Source organism: Meleagris gallopavo, chromosome 9 (genome assembly GCF_000146605.3).
Source record: "Meleagris gallopavo isolate NT-WF06-2002-E0010 breed Aviagen turkey brand Nicholas breeding stock chromosome 9, Turkey_5.1, whole genome shotgun sequence".
In the NCBI taxonomy this organism is placed as follows: domain Eukaryota; kingdom Metazoa; phylum Chordata; class Aves; order Galliformes; family Phasianidae; genus Meleagris; species Meleagris gallopavo.
The window spans coordinates 6,159,819-6,173,951 of NC_015019.2; the positions used below are offsets into that span (position 1 = coordinate 6,159,819).

A 14,133-nucleotide genomic window follows, 5' to 3' on the forward strand; every position below is an offset into this window, starting at 1 on the left:
GGCAGCCTGAACCAAAATACACTGACATAAATCCAGCATATGCTGATACATAATTGTTATTACATATACTTTTCTGTATGTTGCAGTCAGCTCGTCTTTTCTGTCTGCTCTTGTCTTTTCTGGAGACCTCCTGCAACCTAGTCAAAACATTCTTTATGAATTTTATAAGATCTCTGCAGGTTGAGATGAAGCTTTATTAGTTTCATTAGACTTTCATTACAGAAAATAATCAGAATCACATTAACAAATCCTCTTGTTATGTATAAATCTTGCATCATAGCTGTTTGTTTCTTAGCGGCGTCTTTCTTAAAGTTATGCAAGTACAAGAGGTAAAGGAACATTTGCTGAGCAAAGGCCTGCCAGGCTCCTATTTATTTCCAGACAATCCTGAAATTCTTCCTCGCCTTTACTCATCTTTCCTGAATGAAGTAATTGAATAGTAGTTGCATCTGATGTCTGGCAGCCTGGTACCCAATAACTGCTGGGAGCGAGATGTAATGCAAAGCACTGGTGCCCAGACTCTGAGTAATAGGCAGACATATAGACAATTATTCTTTACATTTCTCCTTGAATATACTGTAGAGATAATATCCAAGAAATTCTCTAGGAAAATTGTATTAGCAAGTTACTTTTGTTGTTTATTACAATTGTTGTAATTAAAGAAATTATAAGGTGGCAAGGTGACTTCTAACTTTCTAAAACATAGAACATTACCTAATCTTACCAGTAGTGCTGGTGTTGGAATCAAAAGCTACCAAATAAAATACCCCAAAAAATATGTTTGAGAGTATGCCTGTATTTCTGATTAGTTAATACAGACTTGCTTTTGCTACTTAAGGAGCAGTAAGAGGAGATCTATTCTTTGTGCTTGATTTCATAACAGAAGGGACTTCTTATCTGTTTGGAGATGGAAGGGATTGTTTTTGTGTGAGATTTTTGTCTATGAACAGTTGTTACTATCTGTTTTCTATCCAACTGACTGTTAGATGCTATCGTGCATATGTTATTTCTGACGTTGCCTTGCTGATATTCTATTACTGAGCAGCTCATATTCTCCTTTCTGTCACTTTGAATTTTGGCTTTTGACTTTCTCCAATCAAGAAACTATTTACTCTGTTTTAATATTGCTGTAGTAGAAACCTATTTCAAAAATGATCTGTATTCCTATTTGTAGAAATGAAATGATTGGCTGTTGGCTTAAGAGATTTCATTGCTAAGTTTTCTGGAACGTTTTTCATTAGCAAACCTTTTTCTCTGAATGTCACTCAAACCTGCTGTTTATATTGTCCAGAGATCAGCCAGTTTTATTCCAGAAGACAGCTAGATGCTCTTTGCTTAACATATGATCTGTCACTTGTTCTGCATCTTTTGTGCATGGATGGAACAGTAGGGGGTTTTCATTAGTACTGAATAGGATGCTGCACAGTTTCTAAGCCTCCTGTTCAGAGGATACAGCTGAAAGAAGATCTGCTTTCATTATAGTCATCTCTCAGGAATTGTGCTTTTTCTTTATTTCTCTTTAATTTCTTTCTCAGAGTAGCTTACCTATATGTTTATGAATCTCACTTTTATTCATACATTGATAATTTAATCCTTCTGTGATTCAGATACTGATCTACTTAAATATTTCTTCTGTGGTCAAGAAAAGCCATGACTGACTGTAGCATGTTAAGCTCTTGGTATATTTTTGAAGTCTCTGATTGTTTTGGACAACACATCCTCTATTTCATGATGACATCTATCTTACAGCTGTGGCATCGGGTGGGTGTGAAGAACACTTTAATAATATGAACTTTGGCTCAGAATCTCCAGAAGGAAACTAATTTATGTCAAATCAAATAGAAAGAGGAAAAACAACTTTATGGATCAGTGTGATTACTTTTTCAATGATGCAAATGGCTGGATACTTGTCTTCACTTCTTATTTTAATATTTTGAGTTTATTTATGTTTCTCTTCTGTCCTCGTACCTTCTGCTGTCCAATTAATTTTTTTAGTATCAAATATTTAGGAAGCTTGAAAGTTAGGTGAATGAATCTACTGTGATATATTGCTTTGGAACTTGATTGTACTGATTTCTGCTTTCTTGAGGAAAAGAGATGAAGTAAGCAACAGGGTGGGGAGGAAAGGAGAAGAATCATACCCCAAATAAGGAATGACTTTCTCTTTAGAGAAGTTATGTGAAGAATGCACTTTTTTTACCTTACCTTTTACCACACCAGCACTAGTCTTCTAAGTTCTTAAGTACAGGAAGAGGAAGGGGAAAAGTGATGGCTGAACTTTTCTTCCCTGCGCATGTGTGCCCACTCCATATCTGTGTTCTTCTCTGTTGCACCCTCGTTTTGGTATGTTCCTAACAGGAAGGAATAAGGTTTTTTGTTGTACTTAATTCTGCTTTTACTATTGGCTGTCTGTGGAAATAGCAATGCTTTCATCCCCAGGTTGCACAGAGACCTCAGAAGGGTGTCTGGGAGAACTTCATAATTACTCTGATTGTTTAAGTTTCAGTCACGTAAAAACTGAATATTCACTTCAGAGTATGAAAGGACTCCCGTAAACGAGATACTGGGTGTTTGGTAATAAAAAGATGAATCCCACTTAATTTTCCAACAGCAAAGAAGCCGCATAGACAGTCTCTCTCCTGGCATGCATATAACCTGTTACTCTGGCCTTTTTATTATCTTTATTATCCATACAAACACAATTGCACTTCCGCATACCCTTCTGTTATAACCAATAAATTCAGGTATTTTGGGATTAATTTTTCTGCAGGGTATTGCAAGGGAAAGTAAAACATGTTGAGAAAAGAAATCAAGATAGTACAGGAGTCTCAGACTTAAAGAAATCCTGTTTTCCTTTTTCCATTTCATGGAAGGTTAAGGTACATCCTGAAATGCTGCATGACAATGATTTCATACCTTATTTGCTCAGTATTTCTGAAAGCATGGTTAAGGGTAATCTAAAAAATAAGTTAGAATGTCAGCACTAAATTGGTATCTTGTTGACCAATCAGTTGTATTGATCACCCAATTTGTTCTATTAATGTATGCTCTAGCTGTGAAATAGAAATGATATTAATTACTGGAAAGTAAAGAAACTGGTCCTTATAACACAAACATCTTTTTGGTGGACATTGATTTTCAGCAAAAGCAGGCATCTGTATCAAATCATTTTGGGAAGAAAAATGGTGGTAAGTGCTCTTGAAGCCTGAGCTAATCCTGAGATCAGTTATAAGTAGAGCTCAGTTGTAATTGAAGCAAAAAGAAAGTGTCTTTTTTTTCCCAGAAAATTTATGACTACTTCTTGATAGCCAGTCTAAAAATCTGCTATATTTAAAAAGCATTCACTTACATTATTGTTATTATGCAAAAAGTCTTGTTTTTTTTCTGAACTGTTATTTTTTTTTTTAATCTAATAAACAATTATGTAGCAGCTTAAAATAATTTTGGTAAATCAAAACTTGGAAAGGGAATATGTTATTTTAGCAGACAGAAAAGTGCACTTATTACTTCCTAGATTCAATGTATGTGAATGATCAGTGCTTGTCCTTGAGCCACCCTGTTCAAAGACTTGCAGTTACACCTCTTAACCTATTAGTGATTACAGTGTTCTGGTATTTTACATATTGAAAGCTATCAGACCTTAATAGGAAATTGTTAAAATACTTAATAAACTGATCGAGTTTGATTATCAATAATATGTCAATATTCAATTAACACAGCAAACGTTTTATTAAAATCCAGGGAAATAATATTGGAGACATTTGTTGTTCTTCCTAATTTTTCAACTATCCCTGTATGAGCTCAGTTTTTATATTTAGATCCTGCTGCTTTGAAGTAAGTCACTGGAGTATTAGATAGGTTAATTAAAATAAAGATGAGAAAATGATTTTTGTCCTGAAGTTGTAGGTGTAAGCACAGCATAAAGCCGTAAGTGGAATGTAATTAATTTCTCCCAAGGTAGAAGATGCATCTTGTTTTCTGACAGATTCGTACAGAAAGAATGTGTCACAGTATGTCAGCAAGCATTGCATTTCTCTTAGTGTGACAAAGTGTTCTGAGATCATTTTGATACTGGCTAACATGACGAAATGACAATGTCATGGCTTTGGAGCCTTTGGATGAGATTTGCAGTGGACTCATGCTTGCTTCCTGAAGCAGTGGTCAAGCAGCATCCCACATGGCTCACCACAGCATCCCTATGGCCAGAGCTGCTATGCTTCTTGTGGGGTGCTAGTTTGGAAAACTGCAGGAGCTGAGTGGAGAGGCCTAACATTGCAAATGTTTCCCAATGAGTTTTAAAAGGATTCTGGCAAAGTAGTAAAATGTATCAGACGTTGTGTCAGAGGAGTCTTCATCATTTACCCAGATAATATTGGTATATGTCAGAACTTCATTCTTCTGTCATTCCTCATCTTCCATATTCATGTGGATGTGAATAAATATACACACACATTAAATACACACACAGACTCTCTAAACTTGAAGATTTTTCCTGAATGTTTCTGTCTTGCCTGAGTTATGCAAGAGAAAAACTGCTTTATCTTTGAGTAAACGTTTGGACAATGCTCCTTTGACACTATACCTAAATCCTTGAGTAAATTCAAAACTAATGTAAAAGTGCCTTTCTATTGGCAGTATGAGGCATTGAATTGCTCTCTACTGAATTGTCTAAGAACTGTCTGAACTTACTAATTTCCAAGAATGTTTTGGTTGATTACGGATGTTGTGACAGCTGAAAAACAAAGACATCGAGTAGAAAATCTGGTTGTGTTCAAATAGACATCAAGACAGTCTTTGATAGTCATTTTTTCCCATCTTTCTCACAGAAGAGGCAAAGTAACAGAAAATTGATCACGAGAGTCTTCATGAGTATATGCGTGTAGCCATTGCCTGGAATTACTCTCTGTGTGGTGTTAAGCAGCTGAGGAGCTGGGATCTACTAATGCAAGTCTGTGGCAGGTAAGAGCCAGCTGTGACAACGCTGCTAAGCTGGATTTAAGAAAAAGAGTCAACTTCATTCCTGATAGAGGTATATATGCCTGTTCTTGCAAACATTGCTATGGTGTAGTACCTGATACATTTGAATTTGTAGATGTGGGCTACTGAATTTATAGTTCAAAATAATATCCCACTGAGGAATAACGGCCACAAATGTACGGCAGTGCTCTCGTACCCAGAGTCCAGGTGAGCTGCCTGCCTGAGCTACAGTGCTCGTGTCTTTTAGTAGTTACAAAGAATGGAAATCTCTTTAACCTCAAAAACTTACAGTTTCAATTCACTTATTGTACTTGTTGCCTTTAAAGGATAGCTCAAGTTTACTTAAGAGGAAGGACTACACTGCATCAGCTGAGACAGATTTTTAGATGGTGACATATCTTTTGTATTAGGTGGTAACGCCTGTTGACCTTTCCTGATATTCTTTCTTGCAGGAATTATTTTTTTAGCATGTCACTGTGCTTTGCACAGATCTGCTGTTGTTTCATGTTACACCATTTGTAACTGTAGTGATCTGTCTTGCTGGGAGATTATGCACAGGTAGAATGCTAAGCAATTTCTGCTGGCTGTCAGAGTTAATAATTTGTTCCATTTTGTCGTAAGTATAAATCTGATTTCAGTAAGTTTCTTAGAAAGCTAAGTGTAGCAGAGAAGACAAAGAATTTGGAGGCAGGTAATGGTATAGTGCTTTTTCCCTGGAAAAAAAAAGATTATTTCTTTGGCAGATGATGTTCTTACTTTCACAAATGTGTGTATTTTTTATTGAAAAAAAAAAAAACAAAAAAACTATTTGACATCCTCAAATTTTATGAAGTTTTCTTTTTTTTGTGAAGTTATATATCCATTTTGTGAGAAATCTCATTCTCCAAAGAAAGATATGAAAATGTGTTCAAAAGCTGTCGTTGCTTTCCCTAATTAAAAAACAAAAGTGTGTGTGTGTGTGTGTGTGTGTGTGTGTGTGTGTGTCTATTGGGTCAGTAGAATTTATTGTATTTATTTTTTGAAATTTTCAATCAAATTTACAACTTCCTTTCTCAATAGTTTTCCTTAAATTTCAGAACTGAATTAATGTCTCAACCTTTTAGAGAATAACGACTTACAAGCTAATCCTACAATCATAGATAGAGTCATAGAATCCTCAGAGTTGTTAGGGACATTTAAAGATCATCTAGTCAACCTCCAGTGCAATGAATAGGGACACCTACCAGTAGATGAGGTTGCCCAGGGTTTGATCCAGCCCTACCTTGCAATTCTAATTGTTTTGAAATTCTTGTGTAAACCAACTTTCAAGTAAAACCTTTTCAAGCAATAGGGAAAAATATTTCCAATCGTTGAACATGTTTCTTTATAAGACTTGCTGTGTTTCCTGCACAGTCTTTCAAGGGTCCCTTATTGGAGACTCTTGCGTAAGAAAAGGGATCTCTATCACCACCGCTTTCCCACCCACTTATTTGCAAAGTTATTTGCCCTGTTGTCTTTAGGGGGATTTTGTTGTTGTTGTTCTCTATATTTTCTTGCTTTCTTTCATAACTGGGATTCAATATCAGACGTGTTAAAAACCCAGACAGTTTTCTGAATGTCTGCCAAGCCTACTAAATTGCTCTGATGCTCAGAACAGAAGATATTATGGCAGCTTTTGGAGAATTAGCAGGAGAAGAGTGTTGCTGCAATTTTTTCCTGTGGGATATCAGGATGATGGAGTATTCCATGCGACCACATAGAGCTACAGGCAATTTCTAGTTTAATAATTGCAGTGCAGAATACTGAGTGTGCAAAGACGTGTCATGTTACAAAGTCAAACTAAAGTATATACAACTAGGAAGATTTCGCTTTTGAAGTTGTATTGAAAAAGAATCACAGAGATTTAATATTCTATAAATGTTTGTATACTGACAAAGCTGAATGAAAAAACAATAATAAAGGTGAAATTTTGAACTGTGATGGTGACATCTTAATGAAGCAGTGATTTTAGGCATGATCAAATAATAGAAATATTCATATATCCATGAAGCCTAAAGTAAAATTTGATAAAAAGTTAATAAATCTCCATGAGTAGTCAGATTGTGCATGTCTTCAATATTTATGGATTTTTTTTTTGCTTGCTTAATGGCATTGGACATTAAACGTGTTTTCTGGCAAGGAAACTTCATAATCAAATATTGCTGAAAGATAGAAAAGCTTAATTGGATAGTAAGAATGAAGGTGAAACAAGTTGATTCATTAGAAATGATGTCAATTCAGTTTATTTTCATTACAGAGTCATACAGAGATTCACAGTCCTAGTGTCAGTAATTTATGATGTTTGCATTTGAAATCTTGACTATGTTATTGTTGATAAACTAGCACAGCAAATGTGAGCTTTTCATTACTAAAATTAGTTGTAAATTTGCACCGTTTTCCAATCTCAATTCAGCAGTGGAGACATAATGGAGTAGAGGTGCATGAATGCATGATTATTTTTTTTTTTTAACCTAGTGAAGAGTATGTCTTCGTGTTTAAATGCAGTGAAGTCATTCCTTTTGTTGTCCCTACTTCATTCTTAGTGATGAGTTGAGCCAAGCTGTATGTCAGAACTTTGGGATGTTTCCTTATGTCCTTATTTCCTTTTAGATGTTTCCACAGGCAAGTATAATCCACTGGATTGTCTCAGTTTTTTCATGATGGCTAACACCTTCAAGGTTTTTAGCTTGGATCATTAATTGTTAATTGAATATCATACCAAAAGTCTGCTGTAATATTTGAAGATAGGTTTGAGACTTCCATTTTTATGTAATAACTCTGTGTTTTTCTGTTTTTTTTTTTGCAGTTCTAAATGCTATGTTAATTCTGAATAGCAGAAAGCTTTATAAGGCTTTTATTTTTGTTTTGAAAACTTTAAGGAAAGTGTCTGTTGCTCTGACAAGAATTTTATATATGAATTACACTCTGGGAGTTGTGTCTTAGGAAATACTGACACAAAACAAACATTGCTGTATGATGATAGATAGTTTTATACATAAATATTACCAAATGCCTTAGCAAAGTCTTTTGCTCTTGAAATTAATACCAGCTTAATCATATACTGCTTTATTATTCAATCTTCCTAAAAAACACTTTGATTCCTTATGCATTTATGCACATAATTTTTGTATTATAAATAAAAAGGTATAGAATTAGAGCAGAAAGACTGAAATAAAAAAGGTGATATAATAAAACTGGTCTTCAACATATTTGAATGGACTTGAAAAGCTAGCGCTTGACCAAAGTTGTTTTGCTGTGTTGTTAAATGATGGCATGGATTGTTGTCTGGTGTAAGTATCCAGCCTTTTCAGTGCTTGAGATGGGCAGTCAACAAAAACACAGTTGAGTCCTCAAAAGTTTAAGTCACGTCTTTGCAGCAAAGGCAGATATAGTATAAAATGTGCATCTCTTTCCAACTCCTCTGATTCTATACTTCTGTGGTGTCCCTCTGTTAGTTCTACTTCTCTGAGTTTCACCTCGTTCCCTTTGAGCTTCTCCCATCCTTCATTGCAAGTTTTTTCCCACTGAAGTTCTGTGGGGCTGCCTTGCTCTTGTGCCTGTGTTTTGCTTTTCTTTCATGACCTCGATTTATTTTGCTGCGTACATTAATGTTTCCCTTTGGTACTCACCAATGGAGTTAGTACCCCTGTCTCCCTGCTTCTCTTCTGAATCCATTCTTTCCCTACTCCTGAGCACAAAAATATTTGGAGTGGGGGAAGATAGATAGCAAGTAAACTGATGAATGACAATTTGATAACCTTCTCCCCAACCTAGAACTCCCAAGCTATGAATTTTCCCCAATGTGTCAGACAGAAATGAAGCCTATTGCAAGATTTTAAAAGGTATGTAGTAAAAAGAGTAAAGTAAGTAACCTCCAGGGGAACTTCTACTACTGTATCTGTTTCAACAGAACATTAGATCTTGGAAACTGTACTTCTAAAGCTTTCCTTGGAAAACAGCTTACTTTTATTCTTTCAAGAACTTGATGCCCTCAGGATAGAAACCAACACTGTATAATGCACTCCATGCAGCAGTCTCATCCCAGGGAGAAGTGTTACACTTGGCTGAATTCTTCACATATGTGCAGCAATACCTATTTGCTGGACTGTTCTTCCTGATTAGTAACTAGGAATTTGTACAGCTGTTGTCTTTTCTTAAGGGTCTTTTTCTTTACGAATGTGCTGATTAAGTACAGTATTTTATCAGGGAACAATATGAGGTCTTAGAAGTTGTCTTACATCTACTGTATGGGGAGTTTTATGTAAACTCTTCTCTTTTGGTATTTCCAAGTGGAACATTGGTGCTGCTGTACAAAACAGTTCTCGTGTGCTGGAAATTTGGTTCATCTCTTGCTCTTTTTTTCCAAGCAATTTCTAGGTATGATTAGAAATGCTCTAGAGAAGCCAGACACTCTTAACAGTGCGGTTGATTTTGTAAATTGTGATTAGAGGCAGTCTAATGGTGAGGCTATAGGATTTTAAGGGGCAATGCTGAGGAGTACTGAGTTGTTTAGAAAGACATTTCCTTTCTTGAGAGAATCACTGTGGTCAGGCCTCAAATAGAAAAGCTTTATGACCATAGTAGTATCGCTATTGCCTTAATTCTGCTTGCTAAGGTATCCCAAATGTAGATGCCTCGTATAAAAACATGGTAGAATGAGTCCGCTTTTCCTTCATGCTGTAGCAGAGAGACAGCATTTGACGCTACCATTTCTAATTGCTGAGCATATGGAAGTGAATTTGGGATAACTTTTGTGAAAAGAACATTTCAGACACCTTTGGTTTGTCAGTTTCAGAATGATTGATTTTTTTCCACTGATGAACAATTGTGTATGTTTCAAACTGGTATGCATTTGAAATGGAAATAACAAGAGCCTTTCTTCTTAACTGTGCAGCATCTGACATTTCAAGAAGATATTCTAAGAACATCTTACACTAGTAAGCATAAATGTTTTTTCACAAGATATTAATTACAGTATAAAAATTGAATCTTGTTAATATGTAAGCTGTTTCTTAAAAAGGTTTCAGTACTGTGTTTTTGTTTCAGAACACGTGAGGTTGTTTTGCTCTTCCTTTGCATTTTCAGATGATTGTAGTGGATGACATAAAAATAAATATCAGCAGTTTGATTTAACAGAAAAAGGAATATTAAGCAAACAGAACATTGAAAATCTTACTACCATAGCACTTTTTATGGGCCATTTTATATTGTAAGATGACATGGTTATGAAGATAATTTGGTGTTACTCAGTGATTCAATGTATTTCTTCCCACAGTCGTACTTGAAGACACCAGAAAATAGTTTCATTCTTTGATTTCAAGGAACACAGCTTTCTGGTGAGCTGTCCTGCTTTTATTCTGCAGTCATGCTTTTTTTTTGTCCTGGAACTTCCTCTTTCAGTGTGTGCATTCAAAAACTTTGAGTTAATAATTTCTCTGGCTTTTATGATGCGTGTTGCATTCAGAATATTTTTCAAGGATGGACTTCAAAGATGGGGAAGAGTTGGCAAAAAGAATAAAGCTTCCAATTTTAAATAGAGAAAGGCAAAACTAATACCTTCTGACATATCTGCTGTTCATTATGCAAAGTTAGATCATTTTTCTATCTCTGCCTTCCTTGACTTTCAGTTAGTTCGGTCTTTTTTTCATTATGTCATCCATTAAAGAGCTGTTAAATGCATCTGGTAATTTAGAGTAACGAGTTTATATTTTCTGTCTTGCTTCATGATCTGCATGCTATTAATGTCTTTTTAATCACTCATGCATTGTTAGGTTATATTTTTTCTCAAAATTATCAGGGGACAGACTATTTATTTCTGTTGTATATTCTTTGGTAAAGAATAGCGGTATATTTCTAACAGTAAAGGATTTATTGTGAGGTAGGCTTAGACATCTGGCTGGTAACACTCACAGCATGCTGTAGGACACAATCCTAAGTGGAGTTCATACTAGTTTTAGTTTTAATATTCTAATTTTGAAATTCTGAGCAAGGTGATGAGAGAGGTAGGGATATAGGAGGTAAGAAACAAGGATTTGTATAGAAGAATAAAAATAATGTGGCAAAAAAAAAAAATCCAAGAAAATAACACACTGGAGTGGTTAATATCTAAACATATAAAATTTAATAAATTGTAGCTGTTAAAATAGCACAGTACATCAATACTCAGCTGATGATGATGATTATGTTAAAATCAATAGTGACTGCTAAAATAAACTTAAAAACGAACATATTTAATAATAGTTCTGTGTGCTGTAGACTTACATGATCTTTCCTAGCGAATTTTCTTTTTATGGTACGAAAGACAAACTGCTTTATTTTATTCTTTCTCCTCATGTGGTCGTCAGTTGCTGTGATGTGTATTTTCTTGGGGGGAAAAAAAGAAAAATAAAAACAAAAGAAAAGATGTCAAATTAATTTAATCAGGCCAGAATGCCTGCTGGCTTTTTTTTCAGAAGATTTTCTAGAATAACTCCTTTGCTAATGCTTTTTTCCTGATACTGTTTTCATTCCATATGCCACACACATATTGTCTAGGAATAACAAAATGAAAGAAAAAATAGAACACTCTATTGTGTGTTCCTGCACGACTGCTTTGCTCAAGTGCTGAAGGCTAAGGCCGTGCTTCTGAAGTGCCTGGTACTTTTGAATGTCTATTTAAATGCTGGAGTAACACCCAATTCATAAGGCTTATTCTGCACATGTGAAAATGCAGCCCTTAAAATGTCTTTCAGTTGGGATTTCTCCAATCAGTAAGTTTTTTGAAAATTGATTCAACTTTTTCCTTTATAACTATTTATATATTGTAAACTTAGAGGAGATCTTTAATCATTGATGTTATGGAAATATCAGTGTTGTCCTTCCTTAGGGCAAGACTGTTCTTGCTAATACGTGAGAAATTGTGTTGTAAATAAACAAATCCAGATGTTGAAAGCATTTATATTTTTTTTTTTAATTCCTTACTCCACTTTCTTATTCTTTCTTTTCCTTGCTTTATCTTGGGACAAAAAAAAATGGAGGATAATCAAAACACCCAAAGGGATGAAATAATGGTCTTGATGGGAAGCTTACAAGCTTTGAGACACTGCTGTTGTATTAATGCAGATTCCTGTCTTGCAAAAACCTCCATGCCATGGAATCTAAAGCGCTGCAGTAGGTTTCACTTACTTCTAGTTCAATTTACAGATGTGGAGCAACCATGATAAAATGATAAAATTTTATTTTTAAGCAAATGTTTATTCATGAAGATCCCATTTTTCTGCTGGTCCTGTCTGGCTGACTGGTCTCTCAGCAGGTTGTGTAACAAACACCACATGGTAGGGAAGCATGCACAAAGCAGCAGCACTAAGGCATCTGTTACACAGTCAAAAGAGAATTTAAAATACAGCTCAGCTGGAAAGAAGAATATATTTTGTAAAGACTTCATTATTCTTTCACCAGCTTTAATAGAAAAGGGAATAAACTTGCTTACTGATGGCAATAGATTATTTCTGATTGATGCTACAGCAGGTTTTTGCATGCAAAACAATTTAAGAAAACTGCTGTCTATTAAAGAAGTGAACCTTATTTAATACTCTGTCCTATAGAAATAAATTGGGATGAAAGATATATGCAGTATAATGAAAACTGAATAGCTTCCCATGCTAGTGCTCTGTGAAAGCATGCTGTTTTCATCTCTGTCTCACTACTGACACATAGATTACTTCTGATACCTTAAGGGAGTTCATGAAACAACTTGTTCAGAATTCTGGACATGTGAGTCTGTGCATATATATATGTGTGTGTGTGTGTTCTGAGTTATGTGAAAACAACATTGTAGTGCTGTTATTAAAATAACGTACATGCACCTGGAATTGCATAAAATCAGTAAAACATGGCACCACGAGTTTATCTGGAGTCAAAAATATTTCATTATAAAACGTGTAAGTTAACTGGATATAAGACTAATAGAATTTCAAGAACAGTTCTGGGGAATGTTTTTCAAGAAGTTTTTTACATCTCATACAGTTTGAAAATGGATTTAACAGTAATTACCTTGGGTTGCAGTAGTGCTGTGCAGGAAGAGTGGATCCTCTGCAGTGAAGCCAGCTTTTTCTTTCCCATTTTTCATGGAGAGATGAAGTCTTTAAAATTCTGCTCTATATTCTTATGCTTCTGAATTACCTGTCGGAAATTATGGATAAACCACTTTGTACAGTGGAAACAACTGTTCAGTAGGATCCTGCAGAAAACTGTTATATTTGGTTGGTTGAAATCCGCTTGTTAAACCAGAGTGCACAGTGCCAGAATCTGGTGGTTGGGTTTTTATGGGCTTGGTTCTGGAGTGTGGCTGTACTGGGCTGAGGTGAGTCATCAGAATCCTGGGTTTTCCCTTACCATGTTTAACTATTGGAAGTAGCCAAACACATCACAAACAACCCTGTGTGTCGTGTTTTGCTCCAGGAATTCTGCTTAAAAGTTAGCATGGCATGTTCTTTCATGAGAGGCCCACCGATGTTAATACACATGCTTAATTCTTTCTGTTCTTTAATGAAACCTTCCTAGTCTTATTATTATTTGTGCATTTGTATGCACTTCATTGTTTTCTTAACCTTATAATGGTGATGACACTGTACAGTTTTTCTTAGCTTGAATGATAAACACGTAGAAAGTCACTGAAAAAGGCAGCCAGGTGATACAGCTATCTCCTTAGCAGGAAAGACAGTTCTAATAAAGCTGGATTCAAACTTGAACTGTAAAGCATATTAATATTTGAAGGAACTCCAAAACTTTCACATGATGCTAACCTACCGTAAAGTTTTCTTAGAGTTTTTACATCTAAAAACAGTTAATTAGTTTTTCTGTGCTGTTTGCTAATTCAGAAATTCTTTAAATACTTTATTTGCATCATTAAGTAAATTAATAAATAAGCAACTTCTAATCTCTAATAAAATCTCTGTTATTCAGGATTTGAACACAAATATTCAGAATGTCTCTCAGAATAAGTTCATTTTGTGAATATTCCTTCTTTTCCAACAATATAAATGAGGAGATAATGTCAGTGGAACAGGAAATTATCTCAGGTTAATAAGTGTCTCCTGCTACTTAAATGTCAGGGCAAAGCTGAAGATATTATGGATAATAAAGTTGAGGATATTTCAA

At 35.2% G+C, this 14,133-nt stretch overlaps 1 long non-coding RNA gene across 1 annotated transcript in view; it reads left to right on the forward strand.

Annotated features, from left to right (window-relative positions):
* Positions 1-14,133, forward strand: part of LOC116216930 — a 200,983-nt gene that overhangs the window by 56,260 nt on the left and 130,590 nt on the right. Inside the window, exon 2 of the long non-coding RNA XR_004160636.1 lies at positions 4,827-4,959. This is a non-coding gene — a long non-coding RNA (uncharacterized LOC116216930). The remainder of the gene's footprint in view (positions 1-4,826; positions 4,960-14,133) is intronic.